At 38.4% G+C, this 22,569-nt stretch overlaps 1 protein-coding gene across 10 annotated transcripts in view; it reads right to left on the bottom strand.

The window, feature by feature from the left end:
- GPR141 (G protein-coupled receptor 141) overlaps positions 1-22,569 on the bottom strand; it is a 53,718-nt gene that overhangs the window by 26,187 nt on the left and 4,962 nt on the right. For 3 of the 10 annotated variants that reach the window (XR_014301214.1, XR_014301215.1, XR_014301217.1), the window contains one exon: positions 16,034-17,529. The exons of 2 other annotated variants lie outside the window; for them this stretch is intronic. The gene's annotated coding sequence lies outside the window, so the exon portion shown is untranslated. Of the gene's footprint in view, positions 1-5,078; positions 5,108-12,247; positions 12,428-16,033; positions 17,530-22,569 lie in introns of those variants that run through there. 5 more of the 10 variants (XM_082693099.1, XM_082693101.1, XM_082693097.1 and 2 more) reach the window with 4 other exon arrangements.

Raw genomic sequence — 22,569 nt, forward strand, 5'->3', positions numbered from 1 at the left:
TTTTTTTTAATGTTTTTAAAAGATTTTATTTATTTATTTGACAGAGATTTATTTATTTATTTATTTATTTATTTATTTATTTATTTGACAGACAGAGATCACAAGTAGGCAGAGAGGCAGGCAGAGAGAGAGAGGGGGAAGCAGGCTCCCTGCAGAGCAGGCAGCCCAATGTGGGGCTCGATCCCAGGACTCCGGGATCATGACCTGAGCCAAAGGCAGAGGCTTTTAACCCACCAAGCCACCCAGGAGCCCCAAGCAGTTGTATTTTTTAATGACAGTTTTCTGAGATGCCTATGCTATATTTCCTCAAGATTCTGAGGGGGGAAAAATACAGCAGCTGCCCCTAACCTTCCTTCTCTCTGCCCTCCCAATGGTGTGGCAGCATCTGATTCTCTACATCCAGTCCTTCCCTGTTTGGAACACCTGGAGCGGTTTCAGGTTTTGTTTCACGGTGCTCGTACTGATGCCAGCTACATAATTGAATTGCCTGGAAAGCTTTTGAAAAACATTGATGTATGGCTCCCACTCTGGAGAGGGGCCTAAACATCCATGTTTTTAAAATGCTCTCCAAATATTTCCAGTGGGCATCCAAAGATTGAAAGCCACTGTCTCGATCTCAAGTTGAATTCCCAACCTCAGGCTTTGGTTACTTTTTTGTCAGACCCTCATTTCTTAGTCATTTCAAATCCACTTTATCAAGTCAGAGAACTCGCTCTATCCCTTCCCTCAACATGTTTTCCCAGCACATTGACGAGAAGCCAGTATAAGCAATTTTCAAAGTGGCCTAGGGTTTCTTGATGTCTTACGGAAGGTACCTGGCAGAAGCAACTGTCAATGCTAATATGAAAATATAAAGAAATAAAAAAAGTAAATGAATAAAAGACTGACCAGGCAATTGAAAAATAACCGAAATTGTGCTTTTGAAAATGAAAAAAATCCCCATAGAACCAGCATCTCAAAGGACCTATTAGACAAAGAGAATAAAAATTGGTGAGCTATATAATAGATCTGAAAAAACTCCTCAGAGTGTAACACAGAAAAAAAATATTTTTTTAAAGATTTTATTTATTTATTTGACACAGAGAGAGATCACAAGTAGGCAGAGAGGAAGGCAGAGAGAGAGGAGGAAGCAGGCTTCCTGCTGAGCAGAGAGCCTAATGCAGAGCTCCATCCTAGGACACTGGGATCATGACCTGAGCAGAGACTTGAACCCACTGAGCCACCCAGGCGCCCCTCAGAAAGAAAAATATTAAGAGCAAACACACTGTATACCTTTATTAAACTTTACATATCATTTATCTTATAATCCTTACAGTAATCCTATAAAGCAGATACTATTACTTCTCTGTTTTAGAAATGAGGAAACTGAGGCATAGGAAGGTTAAGTAACTTGCATAAATTTACATACCTAATAAGAGAGCCATTATATTCAAGCCAGAGAGCCAGGCTTCAGTTTTGTTACTCAGCAACTATGTTAATGTCCTTATCAAGAACATTGAAATCACAAAAAAGAAGTGATGTGGAATCTAAATTTGTTCTAGAACAGAAGATAGAGCAAAGTAAAAGCAGTTTTTGAGAGATAATGGCTGAAAATTTTCCAGAACTGGTGAAAATTAATAATCAGATTTGATAAGTTCAAAAAACCTTAAGCAGGATGAAGAGAAAGAAACCCATACTTAGACACAATAAAGTGAAACAGCAGAATACTACGGAAAAGGAGCTGCTAATGTTAAAGGCAGCCCATTTGAGAAGACAGATCACCTAAAAAGAAAATACTTTACACAGACCAATGGCTTCTTATCAACAGCAGTGGAGGCCAGAATACAGTAAGATATTATCTTAAAAACATTGAGTAAAAATAACTATGGATGTAAAAGTTTACCCAGCAAAATTATCTTTTTAAAAAAAAATATTTTATTTATTTATTTGACAGACAGAGATCACAAGTAGGCAGAGAGGCAGGCAGAGAGAGAGAGGAGGAAGCAGGCTCCCTGCCGAGCAAAGAGCCTGATGTGGGGCTCAATCCCAGAACTCTGGGATCATGACCTGAGCCGAAGGCAGAGGCTTTAACCCACTGAGCCACCCAGTTGCCCCCCATTTCAGTAATTATTTAAGTGGACCAAACTCTATAGTTAAAAAAGATTATCAGACCTTCTGTCTAAAAATCCATTAGAAGCCCGTTATTTAAGACACACCTTAAATAAAACAACCTAGAAAGTTTGAAAGAAAAGTAGTAGTAAAAAGCTACACCAGGCAAGCACCAATGCGGGGGCAAAAAAGGAGAAAAGAAAGTAAGGAATTGTTAAGTCTATTCTATCATGATTACAAAACAGGCCTGAAGTTCTATATAATGAATGTTATAGTAGAAATAGGTACAGTTTAGGGGTACCTGGGTGGCTCAGTCAGTTAAGTGTCTGACTCTTGATCTCAGATCAGGTCTTGATCTTGGGATGGTGAGTTCAAGCCCCACTAGGTGTGGAGCCTACTTAAAAACAAAACAAACAAACAAAAAAGAACAACAACAACAACAAGGAGAAAGAGGTATAGTCTATGGTGAGAGAAAAGGGAGCAGCATCTAACTCTTCTCAGGGAAGTTAGGGGATGAATTGGAAGAATTTTTTTAAAGTTCTTATTTATTTGAGAGAAGACAGAGAGAAATAACATGAGTCACGGGGAGAGGGAGAGGGACGAGCAGACTTCTTGCCAAGCGGGGGTCCTGACACGGGGCTCCATCCCGGAACCCTGAGATCATGACCTGGGCTGAGGCAGACGCTTAACTGACTGAGTCACCCAGGGGCCTCCTTTTTTTTTTCTTTTTCTTTTTTTTTTTTAAGACTTTATTTATTTCTTTGAGAAGAAATGGAGAGAGAGGGAGAGAATTTAAATGAAGAAAAGGAAAAAAAAAAATGGCCAATGTTTGTTGAGCAGCTTGTTCCTTGCCCTAATCCAGGGGATTTATTTGCATTCGCTCCTTGTAGTCCTTTGACAGCTCTCTACAGTAAGAATTATTACCTCCAGGTCAAGTAGGTCACCTAGGCAGGGCTCATTTGCGGGTGACTAGGAAATTGAATTCAATTCTATCAAACCAGAAAAGTCACCATGTGAAAACTGAGCCATAAAATATTCGTGTGTAGAGCTGACAGATAAAATGGAAGATACCCAGCTGATTTGAAATCCAGATAAACAACAAATAATTATTTTTGTACAAATATATCCCATGCAATATTTGAGACACACTTATACTTAAAAAAAGTATTTATCACTTGTCCAAAATTCAAGTTTCACTGGGAGTCCTCTGTTTTTGTTTTCTAAATCTGGCAACTCTAGGCAGAGGTGAAACGAAAGGGAGGGACAGAGGTGTGCTGAGATATGATAGCGCTTAGCAAAGCCCCCCTTGTGTCACGAAGCAAGACTCCCCTTCTGGCCTCCTGTGACAGCCCACTTAAATGTATGAAAAAATATTTATGGACTACTAATTTCTTAATTGTTATTTAAGGGGAGTTTTAAACTGAGCTTGTGGGTGAGGTAGAACATAGGCTGGATTCTTCCAAATGAAAGACTTATTACCTGGTGGGCTATAGCCATAGAAATATGTAGGAACTGGGTATAACTTAATATATACATATCATGTATTAATTTGCATGAAATACATCATTGTGTGATATTCAGTTTTAAATACAAAATCATGCAAACACTCATGTGCCAGTTACCCATACACACTCGTATTATTTCTGCACACTTGGGCAATGGGAGATTCTAGTTGAAAATTCCTTTTCACCAAGAGCAGCAGCATAGCCCGTAGTTGGAGAGGTTCAGAGTAGAACATCTCCTGCAGTACGCCCCAGGCCATCCTTCTAACCTCAAGTCACAGACGGCCACAGTCTGATACCGTGGTGACAGGTGATCCTTGCTTGCAGCTGGCACATGATGTTACACACTGCTAAAAGAGGAAACTATAAAAGGGAATTGGGTGCTGAGGCTGGATAACACAATATTGTTCCAATGTTTTGGTACTGAATTCCAGTTTCCACATTTACTCCCAAACCCTAACTTTTCAAAAAGTCAAACCATAACAAAAAGCCCCTTGCTGTAAGTTTATTCTGATCATATGCTCTTTCTTTGAAGATTCAGAGGGTAACCCAAGGGTCTTTTTAAGCTCTCAGACCACCAATTCAAGAGTTTATTAAAACTGAGACATAGGGCCCCTCCTGGTAAAAGAAAAAAAACAAGTGAGGTGTAGGGTATAATGAAACAAATGTAAGGCTTAACACCAGCTCTACCGTAGTCTGGGTAACTGAGGATAAGTATTCAACCTCTCAGCTTCAGTTTAGCTAACAAGAGTTTTCCAGTAAGTACCAAAGAATAGAAGCCCAGAATAATTGTGAGATAGGCGCCTTGGCCTCTTGAGATCCAGTTCCCATTATACAGGATCGCAGAAGCAAATGACCTGAGGCACCATCCTGATTCTGTTATGCTCAGAAGTCGGTAGTTTATTTAAAGTATTTTTGGCAGTTTTTCCAGGCTCCAGAACTGTGAGAAATAAATTTATGTTGTTCATTTGAAAAAAGGAAATAAAATAAAATATACTATGCTTGATGGTTTTATTAAAAACACCACAAATTTGTATTTATGCATATCTAAGTATTATATGTATTTATAGTTTTTTAATTAACAATTTACATGTATTTTTTAAAGATTCATTTGACACAGAGAGAGAGAAACCTGCACACGTGCATGAGTAGAGAAAGGGACAGAGGGAAAGGGAGAGAATCTCAAGCGGATGCTCTACCGAGTGCAGAGCCCACAGTGCGGCTCCATCCCATGGCTCATGAGATCATGACCCGAGCCCAAATCTCAAATGCGTTACTTAACCAAGTGAGCCACCCAGGCACCTCCTACCATTTATACATACTTAATTATTCAAACCATAAAATATATTTTTAAAAAAATCCAAGTAGTTTTGGGATTTCTGGCTGCTTATAATCTAGATCAAGGGTTTACTAGCTAGAGATTAACAGCCAAATCCTACCTCCCAACTGATTTTGTAAGTAAAGTTTTATTAGAACACGGCTACGTACATTTGTTCATAGGTGATCTAAGGCTTCTTTCCTACTATATAATGGACTATATAACCTGAAAACCAAAAATATTCAGTTTTTGATACTTTTACAAAAAAAATTTTTGCCAGTCTCTGATTATAGATCAAAGGATTTTTTTCTGTTGTAAGTAAAGTTGAAAGCAATTTATCTGTTTGTTTATTTAGATAAATAAATAAATTTATTTAGATTTTTTTTCTATGATTTTATTTATTTATTTGACAGACAGAGATCACAAGTCGGCAGAGAGGCAGGCAGAGAGAGAGGAAGGGAAGCAGGCTCCCTGCTGAGCAGAGAGCTCGATGCGGGGCTCGGTCCCAGGACCCTGAGACCATGACCTGAGCCGAAGGCAGAGGTTTAACCCACTAAGGCACCCAGGCACCCCATAGATTTTATTTTTTTAAGCAATCTCTCCACCCAGGGTGGGGCTCAAACCCACAACCCCTGGATCAAGAGTCATACACTCCACCCAGCTGACCCAGCCAGGCACCCCAAAAGCAATTTTAATTAGAGTGATTGGTTAAAATCCATTCATAGGTTCCAGTGGTGTCAACATGGTCACAGCATACCATACTGGAAGCTTTTGTGTTAGAAGTCAGTTAGATCTGGCTTCTAACCCCACCTTACATAGATAATATATGACACATATATTATCTATATAATATACTGTGATACTGAGAGGGTTAAAGCTTAGCGTGATGTTGGACATAGTGTCTATAGTTGTTCAATCTCTTTATTTAAACAAACACTAAAATAAGTACCGGGTTTTCCCCCATACTCTTTCATTTCAGAAGTGAGAAAGAGTAAAGGGGCAGTCAGGTATGGTCACCCTGATAATTGAGACAATAATGGGCCCCTTTGTGATTTTGTCTAAGGACAGACAAAAACAAGGTCACTGAGCCACACATGAAGTACCAGACTTTCCCTTTTTTCAGTTAAAATTAATGACTGCTATTTCTTCACTAAAATATGAAATTGCCTCTGCTTTCTGACAACATCCAGTATGGAACAAACCTCTACTTTCCTAGACCGCCCCCCTTCTGACCACCACCGAATCACTCTACCAAAATCCAAATCCTATTAATTGATTGTTTCTAATAACCATCTGACCGAGTTACCCCAGGGATCCCCATGGTGTGCATTCTCCTTCCCTGCAATGAGTAATAAACCAGAGTCATTCAGCTACAGGGGTCCTGGTGGTCTTTGACTGGATGTCATTGACAGATGGGACAGTGAGATGGGAATAGTTTGTTTTATGATAAGAACTATAAATGCTACAGTGGCAGGAAGAGGGAATAAGGGTGAGAATTATTGAGTAATACTGTGTCCTGGGCATTTTTCATTTATTAATACTTCTGATCCTTACTATTTTCATTTAAGTTAGATGTGATCTCTTTTACCGACACAAAAGATGAGGCTAATTGGAGTAGACCAAGGAGTGGGACATGGCAGATATGTTTGTCCTGCAGAAGCATACAAAGGCTAAGAGGCTCATGACTTTTTAAGGAAAGCCTCGCTAAAAGGAATAAAGCTATGACTCCCCCTGCAATAGCCCCTCTTGTATGTATCTAAGAGGGCTGGGCACCTGGGCCAGGATGCAGAGATTGTCTCTCTGAATGTTTTAGAAATTTCTGTATTCCTCCTTCTTGGAGGCACAAGCTCTTGGAGCAGCTGTTAGTTGTGCCCATGCTATTCACACTTGAAATAGAAGGTTAGGGGGCGCCTGGGTGTTTCCATAGGTTAAGTGTCTCACTCATGATTTTGGCTCAGGTCATAACCTCATGGGTTGTGAGATGGAGCCCTGCTGGGCTCCATGCTCAGCAGGGAGTCTGCTTGACCTTCTCTCCTTCTGGCCCTCCCCCAACTCGTGTGCATGCATGCTCTCTCTCTCACACTCATAAATAAATAAATCTTTTTTAAAAAATAGAAAGTTAGAAACATGGGATGAGAAAAAAACAGCACCTAACCACTAAGGGAACTCATTCAAACACTGCTGCACCCTCTCAGACCAGTGGATCAGAATCTATGGGGAGACTTTGAAATTGGTGCTCTTAACAAGTTGATCAGGTAATTCTGATCCAGACCCTCTTTGAGAATCACTGCCTTAATGTAACTGACGATCACAGTCCAAATTTCACACACCAAGTCGCAGTTGAGAGTCCCAACATCCTGACATCTGTCTTCACTGACCTTTTCACTCATTAAATTACCCCAGCACTCCGTGTCCACATGATGCAATGCATGCCCCAGTAGAGAGGCTGCTAGGGAAAACTTGGAACCTAAAGACAAAATTCACTTTCCTGACCAACAACACTATCCAGGTGACCTTAATCTTTGATTCTGTCATTAGCAGTGTAAAGGAAGAATGATCTATCTAATCCTAGCCTGGAACAGAGCTTTTTGTGTAATCCACTCAGTCTGTTCTTCTGGGAGGCAATTAGTATTCTCGAAAAAAGACTTTTTTCTAATAAGCCTTAATGGTATTAAGACCTGGCATAAAAAACTAGCTACCTATACATCATTTGGCTAATGATTTTTATTCAACATTCTTTTTCTTTTATTCAATCTAATAAAAATTATCTAACCATTTTTTTCTGTAAATGTCTGCCAAGAGCAAAATCTTAGTATTGGCCTGTTTCAGATCTTTTTCTGTGAAGATAATATGGCATTAAACTTTCAAGTTCTTTTAATTAAATTTTCTTTAAAAAATTAATAGTAAAATAAAGATTATTATACCTTCTTCTGCTTATAAGCCATTAAAAAGTTGGACAAATATAGAGTCTCATAACAACATGAACTTTGCATTTGTTTTACATGGATAAATTTTGCCTTTTCAAAGTATTAATGTCTCCTAGAAAGAAGAGGTCATAAACATCTTTTGAGTATTTCTACATGTCTCTCTACCTATAATATAATAAAGAGTGAAGTAGGTATGATAATACCTACTTAAAATTAAAAATTTTTTTCCTGAAAACAATTAAGAGAACCTAAAAATTTTTTTTGAGATTTTATTTATTTGAGAGAGAGCACAAGAGCAAGAGAGATTGAGAAAATGAAGGGGGTGAGAGGCAGAGGGAGAAGCAGACTCCCTGTGGAGCAGGGAGCCCAACATGGGACTTGATCCCCAGACCCTGGAATCATGACCTGAGCCACAGGCAGACACTTAACCAACCAAGCCATCCAGGTGTCTGAACCTAAAAAGTTTTACATGATAATTGTTTCACGAAAAAGAGATCTGAAACAGGCTAATTTAATAATTTTGCTCTAGGTAGAGATGTTTTTAGGATATATTGTATATAAAATGGTATATGAGGAGAGAGACTGCCAAATTATTTTAATTCTTGTATATCCTGTCCAAATCCCATCTAAACTTCTCTAAATTAGGCACCTGCATAGATAAAGTCTATGCTAGATATAGGTCACTGCTCTGCATGGAGATTACAACCTAGGGGAAAGATAAGACCTGCATTAAAATAATCTTAGGCAGAGTGTGATAAATTACAGGGGTGCTGTTGTACAGGTGTGAAATCATAAGAAATACATATATTTGTCTCTGCTCCCCCCCACCCCAGTCCCTGACACCAGACTTCCTAACCCCTTATAAATCTCTAAGTGATAAGAGCACTAGGAGCATCTTTTGTTTCATGGTGGTGATTCTAAGTGGGCTCCCAGATAGCTTCTGGATGGGGGCTGGTCACCAAAAAGACCAAATTCCAGTTAGAAACTTGGAATTTTCGGTCCCATCCCCATCCTCCAGAGAAGGGGGAGGGGCTGGAAATGGAGTTAATAACTGATCATGCCAGATGAGGAAGTCTCCATAATGCTCCAAGAATAGGGGAGTAGGGGCTTTGGATAGCTTTCAGGTTGGTGAACATATCCCTTCTGGCAGAGGAGAGGATGTGTACCCTAATTCAAGAGGGACAAGAGCTCCTGTGCTCTGGGCCCCCACTCAGGTCTTGCCTTATGTATCTCTTCATCTGGCTGTTCGTTTGCTCCTTTATCATACCCTTTCATAAACTGGAAAATCTTAAGGATGTATTTCTTGGAGTTCTGCGAGATGCTCTAGCAAACTCTGAGGCTCTCACTTCCCTCTAAAACACTAATTTTTTTCAGGTGTCATCAAGCCTTCAATATAGTTCACAGGCCAGCCCTATAGCCTGTGGGCCAGGCACTTGTTTTTGTAAATAACATATTTAACTGATCACAGATATTTGTTTATGTACTATCTGTGGCTGCTTTGGCATAACACCTGTGGAGTTGAGTAGTTGTGACAGAGATCGCATGGCCTCTGAAGCCCAAGATATTTATTCTAGTCCTAACAGCTTTCAGGGGAAGTAAAAGCAGGAATGGAGGTGGGATGCACTTTTTTGAATAAAGACATTTCAGGCATAACTCTAGAAACATACAAGACTGTGCAGGCTTTTCATTAACACTTCTTAAATTTTTTAAGTCTTAAGATTTTAATTTCCCTAAAGAAGTGAATGAATTACAAACCAGCTATTGTAGCCTGAATTTCTCTTTCAGAAAATGAAATTATTCCTGGGTAGAGAAGAGAGGTACACTTGGATCCCAGCTCATTCTCTATCCCATGTAGCTGTGGGGAATCATCAGTGAGTGGTGCTCAGACTTTGCCACAATCAACTGGCCAGGCAATGGGAATCAGGATGAACTTCTTTATTAGGGAGCATCATGATACCCTAAATTCTATTAGATCTGACTTTTGGAATCCCCAAGGGAGCCTACCATTTATGTGTAATGCTCCAGCTGGTACAACCTCTTAACTGGTCTCAGTAAGAAGGGCTCAGAGGCTGAGCATGCTGCTGTTCCTTAAGCAAAACATCATTCTCCTATCACCCCATCCCACAGACTAGGTTACTAGAACATCTGTAACATGTGCATTATAGTCAACAATCTTTTTTAAAAAGATGGCTTAATCCCCAGGAACTGCAATCTTTAGTTGACCAAGCATTTTGAAATCACAGTTATGTCCAAAGTTGAAAAGAGAAGCAATTTTTGGCCTTGGCAACTGTTCTTAGAGCATTTTGGGTTCTAAGCCTTCAATATATATGGCACATACTCTGCATGATGGTGTCTTCATCTTTTCGTTCATTCATTCACTCATTCATTCATTCATTCATTCATTCATATATCCATTCCAGAGATGTTGAGCATTACTTAGTCACATACTAAGTCACATACTTAGTATGTGACAAACATTGTATCCAAATACAAAGATGAGAAAAGCATAGCTCCTGTTCTTAAGGAAATCATATTTTTAGGAAAGAGATTATGCTTGGGTTACGTTTGATTATGATTGTCATGACTGATACCATTGTCATCAAAAACAAGATGAGACAGTAGAATATTTGATTAATATTTTGACATATTTCGTACTAGATTTGAAGACACTTTGAAACATAATATCTCAGAAATTTCTGACTAATTATAGAATTTTTCTCAAAGTTATTACTTTGAAGGGTATCACTAATTTCTGCATATTACAATCTAATATATTTTTGACATATTATTTTGGTCATAATGTGTTAACATCTACTATAGTGTTAGCACAGTGGCTTAGACATAGTAGACACCCAATAAAAATTTCATTGAATTTTAGATTTGGGAAACATATTTAGGAATCAGCTAGCCCTGTACTCCTTGACCTTAAATGGGTTTCGGACCCTTTGAAAATCTGATGAAATATGTGGACCTTTTTTCCCATTAAGAAATAACATATTAAAAAAAAGAAATAACATATTTACATACACTCAAATGTTTGTATACAATTTTAGGTGATTGGTGAATCACCCTGTGTATCATCCATGAATTCCTACATCTTCCATTTTATAACTGATGAAGATCATTGCCTAGAACAGGGGCTGGAAAATTATGGCCCTGAGGCCAAATATAATTCATCTCTCATTTTTGTTCTGCCTGTGAGCTAAGAGTGGCTTTTACATTTTTAAATGATTTCATATTACCTTCATATTATCTTCAATTTTGCTTTTGGTCTGCGTGACCCTAACCATTTATTATCAAGTCCTTTATAGAAAAAATTTGCCAACCCCTGGCCTTGAATGGTTAAAAAGTGTTTTCTAAATCACTCATCCAATCACTAGAAAATAGAAGACTAGGATTCACACTATCTGATTCCTCATCTATTGGTCTTCTCATTACTCCTGTTGATCAGTTAAAATATTGACTAATTGATTGATTTAAGCCCAATTAAAATGAAAACAAGGAGTTGTAATTCTGGTCCTTAATAAAATTCCTTAGATAAATAATTATGCATTTATGTAGCCAGTTAAAATCCAGGAACTAAGTGACCCATCCAAAATTATATTATAAATTTATTAAAGAAGCAATATTAAGTTCTCAAGCTCAAGCTGTACATTACTAACTTACTGTTTTAAGCCTATATTCTATTTCACATATTTGAAGTACAGTACTTCTTGTAAAAAGGAATAAAGGTATAAACGGAGCTTAATGTAAAATTATTTGAACAGATGCTGTTCTTTTAATTGTGTGATTTCAAAGTTATTTTCATCTTTCTCCTGTCATGTACTACTACAAAAATAGAATAAAAGAATAACAAGAACCATTAACATGTTATTTTGAATGTACTTCTTTTAAAAATTTCAAGGTATCTGATTACTATTGATTGTTTCCTTCTAGGATTAGGGCTGCCAGAAGAGTTTTAAATCATATGTGAGAATATTACCAGTAATAGAGTTTAAAGATTTTCATAATGAAAAAAAAAAAAAAAAAGAACACGAAACATTTCAATAATGTGTAAATGCAATATCAGATGCCCTGAAGACCTCTATGATGGTTTACCAGACTCCCTTTTTCTTTTTTCAGATTCTGAAACCACTTCTGTTCATATTTAAACACTTAGAAAAACCAGGTGTTACCTTCAGAACAGTACATACTACACAGAAAGAACTAGACAGTGTTTTCTATAAAGGAGGAATTGTGGTCAGAGTAAATAAACTTGCTTTTTACAGCAAAACTGAAAATTCTGAATTAGAGCTTCATTGGCAAATTTTACATGCTCTCTTTTTTTTTATAATTTTTTTTTAAATTGCATGCTCTCTTTATGCGTAACCTTCATTCATTCAAGCCCCCCACCCCAGGTCTTCTGCACTTACCTGGAAAAGCTAGATGTCTCAGGGAGGTGCAGAGGTGGGCCACCTGTCTGAATTCCATATAGGATTTTTTTCTAACAGTAAGCCTGCTTGGGCACTCCCAAGGTCTGCGTGCACTAAAAAGGTCTGGCCAGTTCACTAAAGCGAAAGGAAACCAAAGTGTTCTAAGTTCCGCAGAGTGTCAACAGCAACCACAAAACCTCAAAACTATGTCAAACACACTAGCACTGAAAAGCCAACCTCTCAAAATAAAAAGTCTAGGTTGCAAAATGACAGCAAAGCCAATGGTTAAGAAATACAAAGGTTTTATGACTACTGTAAGAATCCATTTTTTTAAATATTCATTCAAACTGAATTTTGTAGATAATAGGGGAAAAAGTGATATTACCAAAAACAAAAAGGAGAGGGGCACCTGGGTGGCTCAGTCGTTAAGCGTCTGCCTTTGGTTCAGGTCATGATCCCAGCCAGGGTTCTGGGATCGAGCCCCACATCAGGCTCCCTACTGGGCGGGAAGCCTGCTTTTCCCTCTCCCACTCCCCTGCTTGTGTTCCCTCTCTGTGTCTCTCTCTGTCAGATAAATAAAAACAACAACAGAAAAGGAGAGATAAACTGTGTGTTGTGTTTGGGATGAAAGATTATACATATATAATATTTCCTTTAGAACATTTATGGAGTTGTTCTGTAGCTCCTTGGGGACCTAGAACTACTATTCTGATGATAAATTTTGGTGATTAGCTCTGTCATTGATATATAATATTGACTGTGAGATTAGTATGGCTACCTGCAGCCTCACTTTTTAGACTTCTTAACATTAGCTCCAGAAGAAATTATGCACACAGTTACAGAGATAAATGGGAAGTATTGAAAGAAAAATAAGTTCCCTGGGGCCCCTGGGTGACCCTCAGTTGACTCTTGATTTTGGCTCAGGTCCGGGTCTCAGGGTCATAAGATCAAGCCCTGTGCCAGGCTCTGGGTTCAGCAAGGAGTTGGCTTGAGATTCTCTCTCCCTGGGCCCCTCCCCCCACTTGCTCACTCTCTTTAAAACATGTAAATAAATCTTAAAAAGAACAAAAGAAAAAAGTTCCTCAAACTTCTGTAATTTATCTGTCATATTATATAACACTATAGTATTCTATAAGTATTATAATTATTTTGTAAATCATATGGCAATGTATAAAAATCTGTGGGTTTAAAATGCTAATTTTAAATATCAACATTTTAAGTGTACTCCAGTTTTTAGCTCTAATTTGACATTTCTGCATTAAAAAAAAATATATGCAGATATCAAACACATCGTCCCTGGGTTCTCTCTACTTTAAAGGCCCTAGTTAGAATGATAATTTTGGTAATTTGTGATGATTTCTGGTCTCTGATGCTGAAGAATATTCTAGGCAAACATTTTGCAATTCCTGTTTCCTAGTGTTCACATTTCTCATTTTGAGCATGATGTTATTAGTGCACCCGACTTTTGTTTCTTAGTTTCAAGGGAAGGCTTCTTTGTCTGGAAAGTCTTCAGTTTCAGCAGGTGTGCATTCTTTGTGTTATAGGAGTAAAAATGTTACATGTTTCAAAATAACTCATGCTGGAAGAATTTTAGTTTTTAGTAATGGTAGAGAAGACTTCCAGACAAACCTGCCTGAGAACAGCGAAGAAAATTGGATAGAATATAAAATCTGTTGGTTTGAAGGCTATAGAAAGCTGGCTAGGCTGTGAAAACCTGAAAGAAAATAAAATCCCCAGGGGAAGGGAAGTACAAATGGTACTGATTCTTTTTTTTTTTTTTTTTTAAGATTTTATCTATTTGCTTGAGAGACAGTGAGAGAGAGAGAGAGTCTGGGGGAAAGGGAGAAGCAGACTTCCTGCTGAGCGGGGAGCCCAACTTGGGGCTTGATCCCAGGATCATGAGGTCATAACCTGAGCCAAAGGCAGATGCTTAACTGACTGAGCCACCCAGGTGCCGCAGTGAACTGATTTCTGGACAAAATTAAAGTTCAGGGACCACCGAGAGAGTGGTGCCCTTATAGTTAGGCTTTTGACAGGAACATTTGTAGGACCACACCTTTGGAGAAGACATGAACTAGAAATGCTGTGCCATGACAAGGTTAAAGCCCAGTTTCTAAGCAACTGAATTACTTGGGTAAAAAGATAATCATTGGATAGGTTAGGAGTCACCATCATCATAACAGTCTCCCTCGTACCCCAAACAAAAGTAATCTGTGGAGAATGATAACACTATCTAGAGCAGTAAATTGGCCCTGAAAATTTTTATACATAATGTTCAAGTTCCAGTAAATATATATATTTTTAATTTGAAGGTACAATTGGATTTATTAAGAGAACCCACCAATCAGGCAGTATCCCACCTAACAAATGGAAGGGAGTTCCTCAAGTTTCAGTTACTATTTATAAGCATGTCAGAAGATAAGACCTAGGGGCATTTGGGTGGCTCAGTCTGTTACATGTGTGCCTTCAGCTCAGGTCATGACCCCAGGGTCCTGGGATCGAGTCCTTCATCATGCTCCCTGTTCAGCAGGGAGCCTACTTCTCCCTCTGCCTGCCGCTCTCCCTGCTTGTGCTTGTTCTCTCACTCTTTCTGACAAATAAACACATAAAATCTTAAAAAAAAAAAAAAAAAGATAAGACCTAATAACCAAGATCATGAAAATAAATATAGAATAGCAACAAATGCATAAGAAGATCCAAATTGAGGGACTTTAAAGTAACCATGATTAATAGTTTGAAGAAATAAGGTGAAATATAGAGAATTTTATATTTTATTCTGGAATCTATATTTTAAAATTCAAATGGAAGTTCTGAAACAGAAAAATAAAATAATGAAATTAAATTATCGATAGGGGCTAATAGACAATGAGACACAGAAGATGGAACTAGAATAAGTCAGAAGAAAATATTAGATTGAAGAATAGAGGAGAGAAAAAAGGAAAAAAGTTCCATGAAATCACAAGGAAGACACAGGGAAAAGTTCTAACATGTTCATAATTGATGTCCTAGAAAGAGAGAAGAGAAAGAACGAGGCAGAAGCAATATTTACTTATTTACTTACTTACTTAGTTATTTTTCTATACATTACTCAGTGTTCATCGTTGTAAGTATACTCTTCAATCCCTATCACCTGTTTTACCTATCCCTTCACCCACTTTCCCTCTGGTAACCATAGTTTGTTCTTTTTTTTTTTTTTTAATCTAAATTCAGTTAATTAACATCTAATGTATTATTGCTTTCAGAGTTAGAGGTCATTGATTCATCAGTCTTATGTAACACCCATTGGTGTTACATCACGTGCCCTCCTTAATGTCTGTCACCCAATTACCTCATTCTTCCACCCCACTCCCCTCCAGCAACCTTCAGTTTGTTTCCCACGATTAAGAGTCTCTTATGGTTTGTCTCCATCTCTGATTTCACCTTGTTTTATTTTTCCCTCTCATCCTCTATGATCTTCTGTTTTGTTTCTTAAATTCCACATATGAGTGAGGTCATAAGATAATTGTGTTTCACTGATTGACTTATTTCGAGAAGCAATATTTAAAGAGGAAATAAAAGAATTATAGAATCCCCCCAATATAATAATATATGAATGGATGAGCAGTCAAAAACAAAGTTTTTTATACTAGATGAAAAAAAATACATGTGACTCAATGTTGATTAAGAGACACACCTAAAATACAACAACACAAAAACCCTGAAATAAATGAATGAAAAAAGAATTTGAGGCCAGTATAGCTGTATTTTATATACTTACCAGATAAATTAGACTGTAAGGCAAGACACTTTGTTGGCAATGAACAAAGGACATTTTATTATGATAAAAGAGTTAATCTTTCCAAAACATTAGAGTTGTAAATTTGTTGCACTTAATAATGTTTCCAACTATATAAAGCAAAATAATGATGCAACTAAAAGGAAAATGGACAAATCCATTATCATTGTGAAATTTTAACAGATGTCTCTTAGTATCTAATATACGAGGCAGACAAAAATTCAACATGGATATAGTAGATTTGAACAATGGAATCAATAAAGTTTACCTGATTTACGTACTTTATACTCAGAAAATGCAAAATGCACATCAAATGCTAAGTCAATTAACCAAATGATGACTCTAAAAGAAATCTTAAAAAATATTAAAAAGGTAAAATTATACAATGTATATTTTCTGCCAACAGTACAGCTAGGCTAGAAATCAATAATGAAACAAGGTAATAATAAAAAAACTTTATATTTTGAAAAACACTTAATATACTTCTAAATAATTCAAACACTAGGGATGCCTGGGTGGCTCAGGCGGTTAAGCGTCTGACTTCAGCTCAGATCATGATCTCAAGATTCTGGGATCAAGCCCCAAGTGGGGAGAGTCTGCTTCTCCCTCCCCCTCCTCCCCCACTCCTGGCTTGTGCTGTCTTGCTCTCAAATAAGTAAATACAATCTTAAAATAATAATAATAATAATAATAATAATTCAAACATTAAAAAATGAATACAAATGGAAATCAGGAAATATTTTTCTTTGAATTATAATGACAATTCAACTTAATCAAAACTTTCAGAGCACAGCTAAAGCCATACTTGAATGCTTTTTTTAGGAGTAAAAAGCTGAAAGTAACCTCTTTTTCACTGCACCACTGAAGATCCTGGTTTCACCATGGGTTAACACCTCGCTGGGTGTTACTGGTACTGTAAGAACACGTAGTTCTTCTAGAAGCCTCGCTTCTTCAGAAATGTCCCTGACATCAAGATCTGCATTTTGACCTGGGTCAGAAGAAGGTAAAAGTCGATGAGTTCTCACTGTCCGGCGCTATGGTGTTGGATGAATGTGATCCGCTCTCCGAAGCCCTGGAGGCTGCATGTATTTGTGCCGAATGTCCCTGGTGAAAAGCTGTGGCAAAGATGGTTTCCCATCAGAGTTGCAGTTACACCCTTTCCACAGCATCGTTACCCACAAGATGTTGTCCTGCGCTGGAGCTCACAGGCTCTAAAAAGGTGTGTGGAGGCCTTTGGAAAGCCCCAGGGCACAGTGACCAGGATCCACATTGGCCAAGTCATCATGTCCATCTGTACCAAGGTGCAAAACAAGGAGCATGTGACTGAGGCTCTATGCAGGGTCAAGTGCAAGCTCCGCTCAGTTGGTCAAACAGCTGCCTTTGGCTCAGGTCATGATCCCAGGGTTCTGGGATTGAGTCCCACATCAGGCTCCCAGTTCAGCGGTGAGCCTGCTTCTCCCTCTGCCTGCTGCTCTCCCTGCTTGTGCTCTTCACTCTTTCTCTCTCTCTGATAAATAAATAAATAAATATATAAATATATTTTAAAAACGAAAATGAAAACAAAAGGATATCATAACAGTTTGGGGGGTTGTAATTTCAATGAAATGTTGAAACGATTTAAAAGGCCATAATTTACCAAAATTGCCAAGATACCACAAGGAGAAATACAAAATGCAAATAGTTTAATTAATATCTAGTAAATAAACTGAATCTGTAAAACCCTTTGAGAGAAATTCCCATGCCTGTCAGTTTTATTACTCAATTCTTCCAAACATTTAGAAATAAAATCAACCTTATGTATAATATTCTAGAGCTCAGAAAACAAGGAAAAATTTTCCAAGTTATTTTTTGAGGTCATCTAACTACTTGCTAACTTTGATAGCAAATAATGGCAAGAACATCTTAATAGAGGACCTAAGAGAGGCCAGCTCTCATTTATATAGACACAAAACTTCTACAACAAATATTAATAAATAAAATGCAGTGATTTAAAAAATGATAATAGAACTGCCTGGATGGCTCAGTCCGTTAACCATCTGACTCTTGATTTCAGCTCAGGTCATGATCTCAGAGTGGTGAGATGGAGCCCTGCCTCAGACACTGTGCTCAGCGTGGAATCCACTTGACATTCTCTCTCTCCCTGTCTACCCCTCCTCCCACTCATGCTCTCTTTCTCTCTCTCTCTCAAATAAAGAGATAAAATCGTTTTAAAAATGATAATCTATTATGGCCAGGTGACAATTATTCCAGGAAAGCAAGATAGTGTAACATGTGAAAATTGAATGCAATTAACAAACATAAACAGAATAAAGGAGAACAATCATACGATCATCTCAAATAGACACCAAAAAAAATTCCTCAATAAAATTCAACATCGGGGCGCCTGGGTGACTCAGTGGGTTAAAGCCTCTGCCTTCGGCTCAGGTCATGATCCCGGGGTCCTGGGATCGAGCCCAGCATCAGGCTCTCTGCTCAGTGGAGAGCCTGCTTCCCCCTCTCTCTCTGCTTGCTTCTCTGCCTCCTTGTGATCTCTATCAAATAAATAAAAAAAATATTTTTAAAAAATTCAACATCAATCCATGCTTTTATTTATTTATTCATATTTTTTAAAGAGATAAAGTGCACACACTTGAGCAGGTGCACACACTTGACAGAGAGAGAGATGACAAGTAGGCAGAGAGGCAGGCAGAGAGAGAGGTGGAAGCAAGCTCCCTGCTGAGCAGGGAGCCCGATGAGGGCCTCGATCCCATGACCCTGAAACCATGACCTGAGCTGAAGGCAGAGGCTTAACCCACTGAGCCACCCAGGCGCCCGGGGAGAGAGAATCTAAAGCAGACTCCATACCCAGCCCTGTGAAGGGCTCCACCTAAGGACACTGAGATCATGACCTGAGCCGAAATCTAGAGTTGGATGTTTAACCAACTAAGTCACCCAGACATCCCCGTCCATGAGTTTAAAAAAGAAAGCCGACAAACTAATAGAAGGATATTTACAAAATTCTACCCCAAACATCATGTTTCATTTGGAAATGTTGAAGGCTGTCCTCTTGATATCAGGTTTAAGTAAAGGATGCCTTCTGTCACTACTTCAGTTCAATATGGTACCCTAATCTAGCATCTATCATAAGCCGGTGTGATGAGGCAAGAGAATCAATAAGAGATATAAATACTGGAGGGGTGGCTGGCTGGCTCAGTGGGTAGATAGAGCATGTGACTCTCGGTCTTGCTGTAAGTTCAAATCCCACATTGGGTGTAGAGACTACTTATAAAAATAAAATTCTCAAAAAGGTTTAAGTATTAGGAAGGAAGGAAGAAAACTGTCTCTATTTGCAAGTGACATGATTTTATACATGAAAATTCCAAAGAGTACAGGCACACTGATAGAATAAATTTATTAATTTAGCAAACCAAATTGTTACCTGTTAATTTGCAAAAATCACTTGCATATCACACTTGCAACACACAAGCAGAGAATATAATTTTTTTAAATTTTTTTATTTTTTATAAACATATATTTTTATCCCCAGGGGTACAGGTCCGTGAATTGCCAGGTCCACACACCCCACAGCACTCACCAAAGCACACCCCCCCGCAATGTCCATAACCCCACCCCCCTTCTCCCAACCCCCCTCCCCACAGCAACCCTCAGTTTGTTTTGTGAGATTAAGAGTCACTTATGGTTTGTCTCCCTCCCAATCCCATCTTGTTTCATTTATTCTTCTCCTACCCACTTAAGCCCCCACGTTGCATCACCACTTCCTCATATCAGGGAGATCATATGATAGTTGTCTTTCTCCGCTTGACTTACTTCGCTAAGCATGATATGCTCTAGTTCCATCCATGTTGTCACAAATGGCAAGATTTCATTTCTTTTGATGGCTGCATAATATTCCATTGTGTATATATACCACCTCTTCTTGATCCATTCATCTGTTGATGGACATCTAGGTTCTTTCCATAGTTTGGTTATTGTGGACATTGCTGCTATAAACATTCAGGTGCACGTGCCCCTTTGGATCACTACGTTTGTATCTTTAGGGTAAATACCCAGTAGTGCAATTGCTGGGTCATAGGGCAGTTCTATTTTCAACATTTTGAGGAAACTCCATGCTGTTTTCCAGAGTGACTGCACCAGCTTGCATTCCCACCAACCCAGTGTAGGAGGGTTCCCCTTTCTCCGCATCTTCGCCAGCATCTGTCATTTCCTGACTTGTTGATTTTAGCCATTCTGACTGGTGTGAGGTGATATCTCATTGTGGTTTTGATTTGTATTTCCCTGATGCCGAGTGATATGGAGCACTTTTTCATGTGTCTGTTGGCCATCTGGATGTCTTCTTTGCAGAAATGTCTGTTCATGTCCTCTGCCCATTTCTTGATTGGATTATTTGTTCTTTGGGTGTTGAGTTTGCTTAGTTCTTTATAGATTTTGGACACTAGTCCTTTATCTGATATGTCGTTTGCAAATATCCTCTCCCATTCTGTCAGTTGTCTTTTGATTTTGTTAACTGTTTCCTTTGCTGTGCAAAAGCTTTTGATCTTGATGAAATCCCAATAGTTCATTTTTGCCCTTGCTTCCCTTGCCTTTGGTGATGTTCCTAGGAAGATGTTGCTGCCTGTGTTCTCCTCAAGGATTTTGATGGATTCCTTTCTCACATTGAGGTCCTTCATCCATTTTGAGTCTATTTTTGTGTGTGGTGTAAGGAAATGGTCCAATTTCATTTTCTGCATGTGGCTGTCCAATTTTCCCAACACCATTTATTGAAGAGGCTGTCTTTTTTCCATTGGACATTCTTTCCTGCTTTGTCAAAGATTAGTTGATGATAGAGTTGAGGGTCTATTTCTGGGCTTTCTATTCTGTTCCATTGATCTATGTGTCTGTTTTTGTGCCAGTACCATGCTGTCTTGATGATGACAGCTTTGTAATAGAGCTTGAAGTCCGGAATTGTGATGCCACCAACTTTGGCTTTCTTTTTCAATATCCCTTTGCCTATTCAAGGTAAAATACCATTTAAATTAGCATCAAAGAACATTAAAATGATCTTTCGGAAGATCAGTAAATCTTTTATGTGGGGCACTGTATAATATTGAGATAAATTTAAAAAGACCTCAGTGAATGGAAGACTACATATTACTTTCAGATAAAAAGATTCAGTATTGTGAGGATGTCATTTCTCCCCCAAATTACCTGTATTCAATGCTTCTCTCTTTTTTAAAATTTTAATTCCAGTGTAGTTAACATACAGTGTTATATTAGTTTCAGGCGTACAACTGAGTGATTCAATAGCTCCATATATTACTCAGTTCTCATCAAATTAAGTGTCCTCTTAAACCCCTTCACCAATTTCACCCATCCCCCTACCCACCTCTCCTCTGGTAACCAACTATTCTCTACAGAGAAGAGTATATTTTTTGCTTTATCTCTATTCAATGTACTCCTTCTTTTTTTCTTTTTTTAAAGATTTTGTTTATTTATTTGACAGAGAGAGAGAGTGAGAAAGGGAACACAAGCAGGGGAGAGGGAGAACAGGCTTCTTGCTGAGCAGGGAGCCTAATGCAGGGCTTGATCCCAGGACCCTGGGATCATGACCTGAGCTGAAGGCAGATGCCCAACGATTGAGCCACCAAGGCACCACTATTCAATGTACTTCTAATCAAAACTTAAACAAGCATTTCTGTGGAAACTGACAAACTGATTTGACGCTTGTATGATAATGTAAAGTATCTAAAATGTCAAAAACAATGAAAAAAGGGACATAATTGAAAGATTTGAAATACCTGGTATTGGGTTGCCTGGCTGGCTCATTTGGAAGAGCATGCAACTCTTGATTTCAGGGTTGCAAGTTCAAGACCCACATTGGTTATAGATACTACTTAAAAATAAAATCTTTAGAAAAATAAATAGAATTAATTAAAAAAATAAAATACCAGGTATCAAGAGTTTTAACAAGATTTTATTTATTTATTTGAGAGAGAGAGAGCATGAGAGGGGAGAGGTCAGAGGAAGAAGCCGACTCCCTGCTGAGCAGAGAGCCTGATATGGCACTTGGTCCTGGGACTCCAGGATCATGACCTGAGCCGAAGGCATTCGCTTAACCCACTGAGCCACCCACGCGCCCCACCAGGTATCAAGATGTATTTTAAATCTAAAATAATGTGGACAGGAATCCTTCAAAATCCTAGAGAAGAACATAAGCAGTAACCTCTTCAACATTGGCCACAGCAACTTCTTTTAAGACACCACTCCAAAGGCAAGGGGAACAAAACCAAAAATGATCTTTTGGGGCTTCATCAAGATAAAAAGCTTCTGCACAACAAAGGAAACAGTCAACAAAACAAAGAGGCGACCCAAAGAATGGGAGAAGATATTTGCAAATGACACCAGATAAAGGGCTGATATCCAAGATCTCTAGAGAACCTCTCAAACTCAACACCCAAAAAACAAGTAGAAAAATGGGCAGAAGACATGAACAGAGACACTTTTCCAATGAAGACATACAAATGGCTAACAGACACATGAAAAAATGTTCATCGTCATTAACCATTAGGGA

Source organism: Mustela nivalis (assembly GCF_964662115.1).
Source record: "Mustela nivalis genome assembly, chromosome: 12".
NCBI classification, from domain to species: domain Eukaryota; kingdom Metazoa; phylum Chordata; class Mammalia; order Carnivora; family Mustelidae; genus Mustela; species Mustela nivalis.